This window comes from Chiloscyllium plagiosum, chromosome 31 (genome assembly GCF_004010195.1).
Source record: "Chiloscyllium plagiosum isolate BGI_BamShark_2017 chromosome 31, ASM401019v2, whole genome shotgun sequence".
Lineage (NCBI taxonomy): Eukaryota > Metazoa > Chordata > Chondrichthyes > Orectolobiformes > Hemiscylliidae > Chiloscyllium > Chiloscyllium plagiosum.
Genome location: NC_057740.1, coordinates 5,329,310 through 5,343,153, shown reverse-complemented (window position 1 = coordinate 5,343,153; position 13,844 = coordinate 5,329,310). Strand labels below are relative to the sequence as shown.

The following is a 13,844-nucleotide window of genomic DNA, read 5'->3' as shown; positions in this document are numbered from 1 at the left end:
CTTCTCCTTTAATTCCTCTCAGGCCTTTCTTCAGGTCAAAAGGAGTGGCTACAGGTCCCTGCATGGGCACCAGTTACGCTTGACTCTTTGTGGGATATGTGGAACATTCCTTGTTCCAATCCTACTTGGGTTCCTCCCCACAACTCATTCTTGGGTACATTGATGACATAACTGCTGCTCTTGTGTGGAATTGGAAAAGTTCATTAATTTTGTTTCCAATTTTCACCCTGCTCTTACCATTACCTGGTCTGTCTTGGGCTCCTCTTTCCCCTTTCATGACATCTGTTTTTATTTCTGGGGATAGCCTGGCCACCTATATCAATTACAAACCCATTGATGCCCACAGTTATCTCGACTGTAATCCTCACACTCTGTTTCTCCATCTCATCTATTTTAAATGATACGACCTTCCACAAGGTGGCCTCAGACATGTCCAGGTTTTTTCTCAAAAACAAAATCTAGTGGGTAACGCTTTCAGACTTGTTTGACCCATTTTCCACATTTCGGCTCTCACCCCTTCCCTTCTCTCCCACAACAGACTTCCCCTTGGCTTCACTTTCCATGACACAAGCCTTCACATCCAAAAAGACCCTCAGCCACCACCTGAAGCACATTCCATTCCCTTCTGGTCAGCATTCTATAGTAACTATTCCCTCTAGTACTTCCTGATCCACTCCCCCTCCACTTTCAACATCTCCTCACTCCTCCAAGACACCTCTCCTGGAAGGTGCAACACTTGCCCCGTAATCACTGCACCATCCAAGGCCCCAGACACATCGACCAAGTGAAGCAGTGATTTACTTGCACTCCATTCAATCCAGTCTTCTGTATTCGCTGCTCACAATATGGTGTCAAGAAGACAAAACACAGAATGGGGACCATGCTTTGCTATTGTCTATCCATAAAGAAATGATACTGAGCTTCTAGTTGCCTTCCACTTTAAAACAGCACGGTGTTCTCAGGCCAATATGTGTCTCTGGCCTGCTGCAGTGTTCCAGTGAAGATGAATGAGAGGTTGAAAAACAATATTTTCCGTCTGGGTACCGTACAGCACTCAAAGCTCAACATTAGTTCAAATAATTTGAGCATGAACACCTCCCTCATTGTTCTGTTACCATTGCCCACACTCAAAGGTTCTGTCCTGTATGGGTTGCTATGAAGGACTTATGCTCAATTTGAAGACTCTCCGGCTCCTCTGATGCTGCCTGACCGGCTGTGCTTTTCCAGCACCACACTTTGACTTTGCCCTCAGCACTGCCAACCCGTTATCAATGTTGTTATCGCTGATTGAGCTTCTCTTCTTCCCTGGCTTACTCTCAACAATCCCTTGTCTACTTCCCTTTTTTCTTTTGTCTCTCAGCAACATCTCCATCTAACCACCCCACCATCAACGTATCACTATTTCCTAGCTTTCAGCTCCAACAGAGAGTCACCCAAGTCAAAACATTAACTCTTTTTCTCCCTCTCTCTGCTGACAAACCTGCAAAAGTTTCTCCAGCACTCTGTCCTTGTTTGTTTCGGATCTCCATTGTCCACAGATCATAGTTTTATTTCAATTCTTCTGACCATGGTTCACAAACAAAGCTGATTTTGAAAGTCTGTCATCAGAAAATGCGTGCTCAGTTCAAAACAGTCAAGTGTGTCTTGTCCACGTGACCATATCCTTGCCCTCTTGACCTCATTCCCACTACAATCTGAAGTCTAAAACCTTTATTCCTGCTCCTATATAGGTTTACATTGCAAGTGGCTCCCTCGCCAGAGGGACTGTTTCCCATCATTTTAAATCACGGTCATCAATCCTTCTTCAAAAAGCCTACCCAAATCTCCTGTCCTTGCAATACTGGCCAATGTTCAAACTTCTGATTGTATCTTAAACTTCCAGAATATGTTGTCACTTCTTAAATCTATATTCATCTTTCCAGCAACTCAATGACAAACTCTCCAATACGTTTCTTCGTTTGCCATAATTACTAAAATGGCTTTAACCAAGTGTTGAAAAATGGTTTTATTTTCATTTATTATTGTCACGTACCTAGGTACAGTGAAGTATTTTGTTTTGTACATTGTGACAGGCAGATCATAATGTACAAAGATTATAGGGTGATTGAACAGAGCGAGGAATACAAAGTTATGGCTGCATAGGTAGTGCACAAAAAAATAAGGTCAACATTAGATTTGAAATTTGAGAGGTCCATCAGAAGTCTAATAACAGCAGGGAATAAGCTGTTCTTGAACCTGTTGGTACGTGTGTTTTAGCCTTTGTATGTTCTGCCCAACAAAACAGGTTGAAAGAGATAAAACTCAGGTGGGAGTGGTCTTTGACAATGTTGGCTGGCTTCCTGAAGCAGTGAGAAGAAGTGTCGATGGAGTCCATGGATGGAAGGTTGGCTTTTATAATGGACTGGGCTGTATTTTAGTGATGTCCTATGCTTCATCTGCTCAGCAGCGTTTGACACCATCCTGCACCAATGCATCTCCACTACATTAGCTCAGTGAGATTGTCCTTTTTAAAAAAAAAATCACTCGTGGATCAGCATTTAATTGCCCAAGTCTAGTTGCTCGAGTAGAAGATGGTTGTGAGCTGCCTCTTGAACAGCTGCAGTCCACCTGCTGTGGGTTGACCCACAATTCCATTGGGAATGGAATTCCAAGATTTTGACCCGAGGGTGAAGGAATGTTTCCAAGTCAGGATGGTGAGTAGTGTGGAGGGGAACTAAGAGGTACTGGTATTCCTATGTATTGGCTGCCCTTCTAAATGGAAATGGTCACGGATTTGGAAGATGCTGTATGAAGATCATTGGTGAATTTCTGCAGTGCATCTTGTAGATAGTACATACTGCTGCTACGGAGGGTCGATGGTCGAGGGAGTGGATGTTGAAAGTGATGAATGGGATGCCAGTTAAGCAGGCTGCCTTTTTCCTGCATGGTGTCAAGCTTCTTGAGTGTTGTTGGAGTTGCACTCATTCAGGCAAGTGGGGAGTGTTCCATCAAATACCTGACCTATTCCCTGTAGATGAAGAACAAGCTTGGTTCTACTGTCACTTGTTTCCATTTCCACTGTCAAGATATTACCTCCAAAAATTCCTTAAAGATCTATCCATGCCTTCTTTCCTGCTGCCTCATGCAGCCTTATCAAGACACTGGGTCAAAACAAAAGACTTGTACGTCTACCAATCACCACACAAATCGCAGTTACACATCAGAAGTACTTCATTAAAATATAGCATAGCAAAGATGCCAGCCAACTGCATACAGCAAGTTCCCATAGAAAGGAATGTGGTATTAACCAGAGAAATGTTTTTGAAAAAAAAAATCAGGGAGATCTCCCTACTCATTAGATCTTTGGTGAGAAGAGACCTCAGTTGAACAGTCTGATCTGAAAGATAGCACCTATGACAATGAAGTACTTCCTCAGTACAGTAATGGAGATTCAGCTTTGATGCTTAAATCTTTGTGTAGGACTTAAACCACAACCTTCTGACTCAAGCTAAAAATGTTACCAACTGAAGCATTGCTAACATGCAGCTTCCACATTATCAGCCAACACCATCCAATCGCAGCTCTACAACATGTCAGGATCTTCTCAATGCCTCTGTGCTGACAGACTGCTTGTGTCACATTCTGTTCAAAATAATTCTTCAGTTGGATAACTTGGTAGACATCTTGGGCCTTCACCACAAAGTCCACAGTCTTGCCACCAATTCCATTCAATATTTTTTTCATTGTCATATTTCAGAATGGTGCTTAGTCCCTGTTCATCTTCCAACTCCATATTTTTGCCAAAAGAAAACTACGGCCTACATTATCTACATCAGCCTCAGTTGTTTTCTTCCAAAAACTTTCAAAAATGCCTTTATCAACTTGAGGCTCAGCTATTTCAATACTCTGGCAGCTGACTTCCCTTCCTCCATAAACTGATCCAAAACACTAGCTGATATGTAGCCCGTACTCATCCTGCTGACTCATCATCTCTAATCTTGTTCACACACATTAGCCCTGGGCCCACAGTACTTCCAATTGAAAATTCTCAACCACATATTTAATTAGTCCAACCCTTCATGTCTGTGAACACCTCCGACTATTTCTCCCATTTTTCCTGGCTCCAGGCTGTGTGCATCTCATTGCTTCACTAGAAATGCTTTAAGTTATCCACTCTAGAATTCTTTCTACACCTCCCAGAACTTCTCAAATTACATCTCTGACCAGCGTTTGATTACCAGGAGAAAGTGAAGACTGCAAACGCTGGAGATCAGAGTTGAGAATGTGGTGCTGGAAACGCACAGCAGGTCAGACAGCATCCAAGGAGCAGGAGAATTGAGGTTTGGGCCATAAGCCTTTCAGGATCTTCGATTATCCCCAACTTAGTTTTAGGCCCGACAGCCATTTTTGTTTGACTTGGCCTCTAAAGCACACTGGAATGTTTTTTCAATGTTAAAGGCACCATAAAAATACAAGTTGCAGTGATAGGTAAAGATATCGAGGCTGACACCAACTCAAAATGTTTTATAATCATGGGCGGCATGGTGGCTTCGTGGTTAGCACTGCTGTCTCACAGCGCCAGGGACCCAGGTTCAATTCCAGCCTTGGGTGACTGTGTGGAGTTTGCACATTCTCCCTGTGTCTGCATGGGTTTTCTCCAGTTTCCTACCACAGTCCAAAATGTGCAGGTTAGGTGAGTTGGCCACGCTAAATTGCCCAGTGTTCAGGGACGTGTCAATTTGGTGAAATAGTCAGGGGAAATATAGGGTAGGGGAATGGGTGGGTTATTCTTCAGTGTGGACTTGTTAGGCCAAATAGCCCTTCCCACACTGTTGGATTTCTAATGATTCAATGAAAACCATATAGCTTTAGACAGCTAGTCTTTAAATGCTTGCATCTGGCAGCCTCTCAAAATATCCAACAAACAAAACAGGTCTATAAAATTAAAGTAAATATTACAGGCAAGAGGTGTGACTAGTAGATGCTTGCTCCAACTACTAACTTGGTCCTAGGAGACATTTTCTTTCAGAATTTCTTTTTCTCCACCCCCTCAATAATTTCAGTCCTGACATACAGGAAGCAGCTTTATTCAGACTTCAGCCTCAGCCAGTACTAGTTGATACAGTTGTACTGTGACTTCCTCTATTCATTTAGGAAATCAAGGAGGAGAGGGTGGGGATTAGAAGGTTATGAACCCAATGACAATTCTGAAACCCTGAGAGTCCATACCAGTCAGTTACCCATTTGAGGATTCCTCCAAAAGATTTACAGCCCGTTTGACTGGTGTAGAAATAATGCGGGCATTTAGTCACTATTTTTCTTTATTTACAAGTGGAAATCAAGAGCTGAATAAAGATCATATAAAGCCTTGTAGAATTTTTTGGATTTAGCCATTTCAGACTCAGTTACCAAGGGCATTCAGCAGTTTCTAGATACCAATGTACTAACTAAATATGCTAAAGCTATAAAATAATTACATATATGAAGCACTCTTGGGACACTCTGAACAAGGGCCTTCTTAAATGAAGTAGCTCCTTTCCAACCTGGTCAAAGTAACTAACATGCTCATTTCTAAGATAGCCTGTAATCTTTTGCAACACTGATTTTCTTCATTATGTCCACTGCCAGACATGCTATTAGCTTTCTAAGCTCTGGAATTTCCTTCCTAAACTTCTCTCTTCAAAACGATTCATTAAATTCTCCATGATCAACCTTTTGGTCATTTGTCCTAATATTTACAATGGCTTATAATGCACCACTGAAGCATTTTGGGTTATTTTTAATACATTAAAAGGGAATACATTGGGAACCTATGACAAGCAGGGCAGTTTGTACTGTTGACCTAGCCCCTATATAAACACTAGGTGAGAGGGAGAAAAAAGATTTAAAAAGGACTTAACGGGCAACTTTTTGATGCAAACACTGGTATATGTATGGAATGAACTGCCAGAGGAAATAGTGCAGGCTAGTAAAAGGCATCTGAAATGGTTACACGAATAGGAAGGGTTTAGAGGGATAAAAGGCCAAATGCTGGCAAATGGGATCAAGTTAATTTAGGATATCTGGATGGTATGGACGAGCTGGACCGAAGGCTCTATTTCCCTGCTGTACGTCTTGATGACTAAATTGTTTCTACAGTAAAGATGTTTATGCTGATAGGATAGTATTAGCAAAATTATTACTGTTCTAAAGGAAAATATACACTCAAGTCTTGGGCCAACGTTTGTCTGGCATCTTCCGAGATTCATTGTCAAAGGACTTTTCAAAAAGGCAAATCAACTGCTGACTTCAATAAAATTGAAAACATAGTTAGTTTTAGCCATACACTAAGATTGGTTATGGAAAAGATCCACTAAGTGTAAATTGCTATGAAACAGCGTGTCACAGTTTTGGGAACATGAGATTATAAAATCAAAGAATCATGCTGCTAATGCCAAATGCCACGAATCCTGCCATTACAAGGCAAATGTCCAAGTGCAGGGGATTTGCTGCAAATTTCTTTAAAAAGATGCTATGCGGTCCAGCTAGAGGTGGGATACACAAAAAGTGTACCACATTCCAGCCTGTATACAATAAAGTGATTTTTTTTTTTAAACGCAATGATAAAAATCTCTTCTTGTAAGATAGCACAGACTCTGAACTCTCTTTCATGTGGACCACACCAAATTAATGCTCATGCCTTTCTACATTAACCACTGAAAAAGTGCAACTCAGTTCTATCACTACAAATTCTGAAGAGTCATTTCGACTTGAAACATTCACTTTATTTCCAACACACACTGGTTTTTATTTTAGGGCAACTCTGTGGGCGGGTATGTCATTAAACAGCTCTCAGCTAGCAAAAGGCTGCACGCCTCAAACCTGGTGAACGATTTATATGAAATATCTATTTCCAGTTTACTACAGTTTAACTTCATTAAAGATTGACAGAGGCGGAGATGGTTGGCCTGGGAGAGCTGTTTCATTCTGTAGTACAAAGGATCAGTGCTTTGCCTCAGTTACATTGTTAGCTGCACCCTATCTAAGATCAGTAACAGCAGAAAGAAAGTAATTGAGAAAAAGGCATCTAGTTATCAATAGCAATACAACAGGAAGCCAGCAGCGTCAGAGAGTCCAAGCCAAAGGTTATACAATTATCGTAAACAAACAGGATGCTGCCAGCTTCTCGTCTCTGACCCATGATTCTGTTTAAGATACTCAGCTTGTACACGGTGGCTGGCCAGCCTGAAATGATTTACTGTCGAGATCCTGGATGATATTTATTGGAGAGAGAGGAAAATAGATTGAAATGCAAGAAAATGATGATTGCAAGCACTAAATAAAACAACAGTTGAGCGACTATCACAAAAAGTACCTTCTGGAAACTAGGAGCAAGTATATTATGAGGCTATTGCTGGACTCACTCTCTCTGGATTTAAACCAGGAATATAATGTTATTCTTTAATTAAACCAGGCAGAGACTATGGTACAAATGGAAGAGACACTTGACTGTCGGAGTGGGATACATGACACCTTCCTGACTTGGAAATATTTCAGCTGTTCCTGCATTATCATTGGGTCAAAATCCTGGAACTCTCTCCCTAACAGTACAGTGGGGGTGCCTTCACCACACTGTCACCAGCTTGAACTGCTGCAGTCCTCCTATCATCATCACAAATGCAGTTATAGGGGGTAATAAATGCTGGCCTTGCTGGCATAACCCACAAGCCTCGAGTGAAAAAAAATCCATTCAATTCAGACTTCATGTTCTTCTCAGCTTGGAGCTTTTGAAACCTTCCGAAAACTGCCTCAATTGTAAAATTAGTCTGGTTGCTCTTTGCATACGTATGTCATCTTGTATAGCACCCAAATCATGTCAATTACAACAGTTTCATTTTTTTGTTGCGAATTAACACTCACTCACTCTTTACTCACATACACAATACCTTCATGATAAACTGCATCCATACTTGGCTGCATCTGAAAGGCTGCAGGATTAAAACTACAAACATATTTTTCATCTCAACAGACATCATTCATCTGCAACTCTAGTCCTTTTTGACATGAGTAGCATTACAGTTACAAAGGCAAACATCAGAAAAAAAAAAAGTACTTTTCCACAACCATTGCAAAGTGCTTTCTAGTCAGATAAGTACTTTATCAGAGTGTAGCCCCTGGTGTAATGTAGCAAATATGGAGGCCAGTTATGCACAGCAGACTCCCATAAACAACAATGTCATCGTGACTACAGAATTTATTTTTTGTGATGTTGTGAGGAATAAATATTGTTCAAGACACCGGAAAGAACTCCCCCATTCTTCTTCAAATTAGTGCAATGGGATCTTTTACATCCTCATGAGAAGGCAGGTGGGGCCTTGACTTAATGTCTCATCCAAAAGATGGCACTCTCACTACTACACCAGAGTGTTAGTCTTGATTTGGCACCTAACCTGTTTATTTATATATAGGTAAGACAGTGAATAAGATTCAAATCTTTTAGATCCAGTCATTTCATAACCCTGAACTATAAGCCAAAACTGGATATTTCTCCGACCCGAAACGCTCACCCATCCTTATTACCAAGGTGTAAGTTTTGCTTTAGTTCTTGTCTCCTTCCTCTGCAGGAAGCAAGGAAGAATTTGAAACTGGACGCACAATGTCTAAGGTACTTTACTTAGTACAATATTTACTTTTGTAATTTATAGAATAGCAACAGTTCCAAGAAACGCATTATCTTCCCCAAAGCTTTTGAAACTTTAACAGTTAGTCAGTAAAAATCCCCAAATCCCCTTTCAGGCTTGCTTGTATAACATGCCATGTTACATTTAAACTTAACTGTTTCTAGCAATATCATCCAATCTTCTGTATGTGCACAGTTAACTTTCAAATTCCTTTCCTGTGTCCTCCTCCTCCTTCACCTCCTTTCAAATCAGATTAAGTTTACCATATTTTAAAACAACTCAAACATTGGAAAATGGTTGTCCTGACAAAATTGTTTTGTACAGCTTGTGAGAAAATCTCTTATACAAAATGACACTTCAAAATAAAACAAAAAAAGGTCACTGTACACAACACTGACAAAAAATCACAATAGTTATGATGCAACAGACAAATATTCAGTCCATCTTGTCTACACAGGCTCTCCAAATGTGATCATAACCGTACACATTCTATTTAAATAATCATCTAATCTCCACCCTACTTCTAGGCAATACAATCCAGATCTGAACAGCTCATTAGTGAAAGTGTTTCTTCTCATATCATACTTATCCCCATTTTCAAATCACTTTGAAATTGTGCCCTCTTGTTCTTGATGAGTTCAAGAGCTGGACAATTTCTGTCTACTCTGTCCGGACCCCTCATGATCTTTGAAAATTTGTATCAAATCTCCTCTTAGCTTTCTTCTCTCCAAGTGAGACAGGCCCAACTCCCCCAACCTACTTTCATAACTGAAGTCTCTCTCCTTGGAATCAATCTTGGAAACCTCTTCTTCACTGTTTCCAATGCATTCATATCTTTCCTAATTGAGGCACCCAGAATCATATACACATACACACGCCAGCTGAAGTCTCTTGTACTCTACAGTACAACAAATAAAAGTTAGGAACTATGCTTTATTAACTGCGCTCTCCACTTGTCCCACCACCTTTACATTTACACATATTCGTACAGGTCTTTCTGCACCTGTACAGCCTTTACAGTAGCTCCCTTTACTTTGTATTGTCTCTCCATGTTCTATCAAAATGGATCATTTCTCAGTTTCTGCATTGAGCTTTATCTACCACCTGCCTGTGCACTCCAACTTGCCAATATCTTTTTGATGTTTTTCCACTGCCCCTCTCCTCCACACCAATTGCAATGTTTTCAAAATTTCTATTGTCTGCAGAAGTAGAAGTGGTCTTCCACTCCTCTGGATTTAGATCATTTTATATGTAAATCAGGAAGAGGAAGGATTCCAATAGCTGGATGTCATTACTAATATCAATTCACCATTTCCCTCGGTTTCCTATCCAATTTTACTACTGTCCCCTTTATTCCATGAGCTATAATTTTTCTATCAGAAGCCTTGTATCACACTCAAATCAAATATCTTTTTGAAGATCATGTACACTACATCAACAGTATTATGCTCATCAAATCTCTTACCTCTTCAAAAGAACTCCCAAGTTAATTTACTGATAAATTTATGCTCTCCCAACATGCTCCATGTGTACATCAATTATGTCCTGGATTATTGTTCCTGCAGGTTTGCCCACTAACAAAGTTAAACCAACTGGTCTATAAATCGCTGTGCTTTACCTTACAACAACATTTTTAAAACAAAAAACATATCATTTGTAATTCTCCAGTCCCAACGCTAGTGTTCTGCAAATGTCACTCATTTCCTTCGATAACCTTGGATGCATCTTATCTAATTCAGGTACTTTGTCAGCTTATCCAATACCTCCTCTTTATTAGTTTTGAACCCTTCTAGTGACTGAATTTTCACCTCTGACACCATAGCATGGGTAGCTTCAGCATACTCTGTAAAGGCAGATGCAAATTATTTATTTAATACCTTGGCCATGTCCTCTACCTTGAAATGTAAATCTTCATCTTGGTTCCCAAATTTCCTTACAACTTTTACTTTTATGAAATAGAAGATTTTGGGATACCCTAGTGGTTTTCATATTTCCTCGTTGCTTCTGTTACTTGCCTTTTCACTTTCCCTTCTAAATATTTTGAATTCGGCCTGGTTATCAATTGTATTTTCTACCTCATACTAGTTACCTGAAACTGATTTTCTTCTTTATTTTTAAATTTCTTTTTTTTTGCATCCTAGCTCTGGATTCACCCTTGCTCTACCCTTCCCTTTTGAGGCAAAAATTCTAAACGGTGTCTGAACTATTACTTCTTTGAAGGTAGCCTATTGTTCAGCCGAAGGATATTATGAAACTTGATAAGGTTCAGAAAATATTTAGAAGAATGCTGGAGGGTGTGAGCTATAGGGAGAGGTTGAATAAGCTGGGGCTGTTTTCCCTGGAGCTTCAGAGGCTGAAGAGTGACCTTATATAGAGATTTATAAAATCATGAGGGCCATGGACAGGATAAATAGCCAAGGTCTTTTCCCTGGGGTGCGGGAGTCCAGAACTAGGGGGCATAGGTTAAAGGAGAGACAGGAAAGATTTGAAAGGGACCGAAGAGGCAACTTTCTCACGTAGAGAGTGGTGCAAGTATGGAATTAGCTGCAAGAGAAAGTATGGAGGCTGGTACAATTATAATATTCAAAAGGCATCTGGACGGGTATATGCATTGGAAAGGTTTAGAGGGATATGGGCCAAGTGCTGGCAAATGGGATTAGATTAATTGAGGATATCAGGTCAGCATGAACGAGTTGAACCGAAGGGTCTGTTACAGTACTGCATATCTAAGACTTCATGACTCAAAGCATTTCTCACTAACCGTTGGCTCTAATGTACTAGGCCGAGCTCTGTTCCTGCTCCACTGAAATGCACTCTCTCCCAATTAAAATTATTCTTAATTCAAGGACAGGAGAGTATAAATAATGGATGCACTCACTGACATTCCTTGTAACTGCACAAAATCTGATGACTTTTTACAAATTGGCAAAATGTTTAGCTTTCAGTTCCACCCAGAGACCATAGCTATTTAAACTCCAAGAATTTTGAACGAGGAACCAATCTGTTTAGCTACAGAAACTTATGTTTCACACAGGCACTCTTTACCAATGTGCTCATTTTAAAACACTTGAGTAGTCTCCAAAATACACCACCACACTTGCAACATCAAACCAGGAAACCAGTGTTCAGCACAAGGCTCTGGTTACTGTATCAACGTGGTCTACAGTGATCATGTGTCAAGCTGTGCTATATTAATTACACATACAAATATTATACAATGCTCCAGTTTTGAGACTTACAACAGCTCCAATGGATAAATATACACACAAACACATACATGACACAAGCCCACAGATGAAGGAAATGTTCAGTAAATAAGACATAGTGCCTCAAGTGATGAAACTGACTCCTCTGTGTGGTGTCACCTTGACTCACAAGAGCAGAGCCTGTCTTCTCAGTATCCAGCATTTAAATAAAATGACATACGTTGCAAAATGGAATAAATGAAGGATTAGATTGCATCGTGACCCTGAATAGGAGATGAGGCCCAGCCTCAGTTGAAGTCAGTGTGGCGAGTGGCTGAAAAAAATCCCCCCGAGCTTCCCCTTTGAACTTTCCCTTCAGTGCTGGCCAACTCCAGATTGGGAGGCATCATTTGGCAAAATGCGTTGGCAGAGATCTCCAAACAGATTACTAGTTACCCATCACTTCTTTCAAAATTACATTACAAAGCAAAATGTATGCCATTTAACCTCTCTATGCGCAGCCAGTCGCGCCGATGAGCGATTATTACTGCGCACTGCAGGCCATGGCCCACCTTTCCTTCAAGATTAGGATCTGTCTAAGAAGCTCGCCCCTTGCGAGTTCAACCAAACATCATTGTCAGTATGTCCCACCCCCTGACCTACCATATCCCACCCGCAGCCTGCGTCACAACCAGCCCCACGCCTTCTCTGTCGCTATTGGTTGTCCGACCTGCCAATCGCTCCGCGTGTGCCGCACGCGCCCTCATGACAGTTGTCAGGTTAGGTTGCAGCCGCACAGGCCTGCGGTTCCTCTTACCCTTCTCCCCACCCCAAACCCAGGCGCGGTGAATACTGGGAGTTGTAGTCCACCTCTCCACTGCCAACGGCCGCCGCGGCCCAGTGGACTACAACTCCCAGCCGGCAACTTGCTGCACATGCGCCACAATCTCCCTCCTCCTCGGTCAGTCGGGGGGCGAAACGTAAGCAAATATACAGTATGGAGTACAGTAAGGGGGGGGGAGCAGAGAGAAAGAAGCCGGTCGGTAGGCCGATTCCCATATTACAACACGCTGCTAACGTCAATCTTACCACAGGTCCGAGGCGGTTCACTGAAGGTAGAAGCAGGTAGCTGGTGGTCGGGAGTCTGCTTGGGTTGAGGCCCAGGTTGGATGTGTCACCCACACTCACTCCCTCCTTCACTCACTCACTCCCTTACTATCTGCCAATGGCCCGTATGTAACTCACTCCCTTCCTGGTTCCACCAGGCCCTCCCTCCCCTCTCTTAAAGCGGTCTTGTGCCCTCCCTGTGAGTGTCAGGGTCCTATCCCCTCCCAGCTTCATCTGCCGTCTCTTTTAAACAAAGCAGGCTGCAGACCCGCTAACAGCAGGCTGTCCCTGTCCCGAAGGACAACTCTCTACCCTGCTACCATGAGGGTCTCCCTCTAATGTCCCCAAACACCCCCCCCTTAAAGCTGGAAGACACCCCCTCCCACCAACCCCACCCACCAGTCGGGTCCTGCTCTCTTCTTTCTGAAAAGCAAATTAGTTGAGCATCTCATTAAAAACATACCTGACCGTTATAATGAATGAGCTTCATCTCGCTGTATCCCCCCCATAGCCCTCACTATATTTAAACATGTAATGACCCCTTTTGAAACGATTCTCTTAAAGGGACATTGCCTACGCAGTTTTTTTAAAACCCCCATATTTAGTAATGGGCTAGCCAGCAGGACGCAGTGCTAGCTGCAAGGCTTGTGTCCACCTCGAGCTTGTATCCCAGATGTTTCACATGGAAAATGCAAAATGGTACATAAATTGCTGGTTCACATTAATATCTAGCAATTCTGGTGTCTGACAGTTCCAGCTTGAAAATGCAGACAATGGTAAGGGCAAAGGGGATCTGGCCTTTTTTCCTCAAAAGATCAGAGTATTCAGAAAATTAAAAACAAAATCATTTCACACATCTAGAACAACTTCGTCAACTGCTGCATTAATAGCTTCTTCATTGGGTGTTCACTTC

General features: G+C 41.7%; 1 protein-coding gene across 1 annotated transcript in view; it reads right to left on the bottom strand.

The window, feature by feature from the left end:
* Positions 1–13,283, bottom strand: part of LOC122565175 (zinc finger and BTB domain-containing protein 7A-like) — a 175,412-nt gene extending 162,129 nt beyond the window's left edge. Inside the window, exon 1 of the mRNA XM_043720878.1 lies at positions 12,914–13,283. The gene's annotated coding sequence lies outside the window, so the exon portion shown is untranslated. The remainder of the gene's footprint in view (positions 1–12,913) is intronic.
* Between the last annotated feature and the right edge of the window lie 561 nt (positions 13,284–13,844).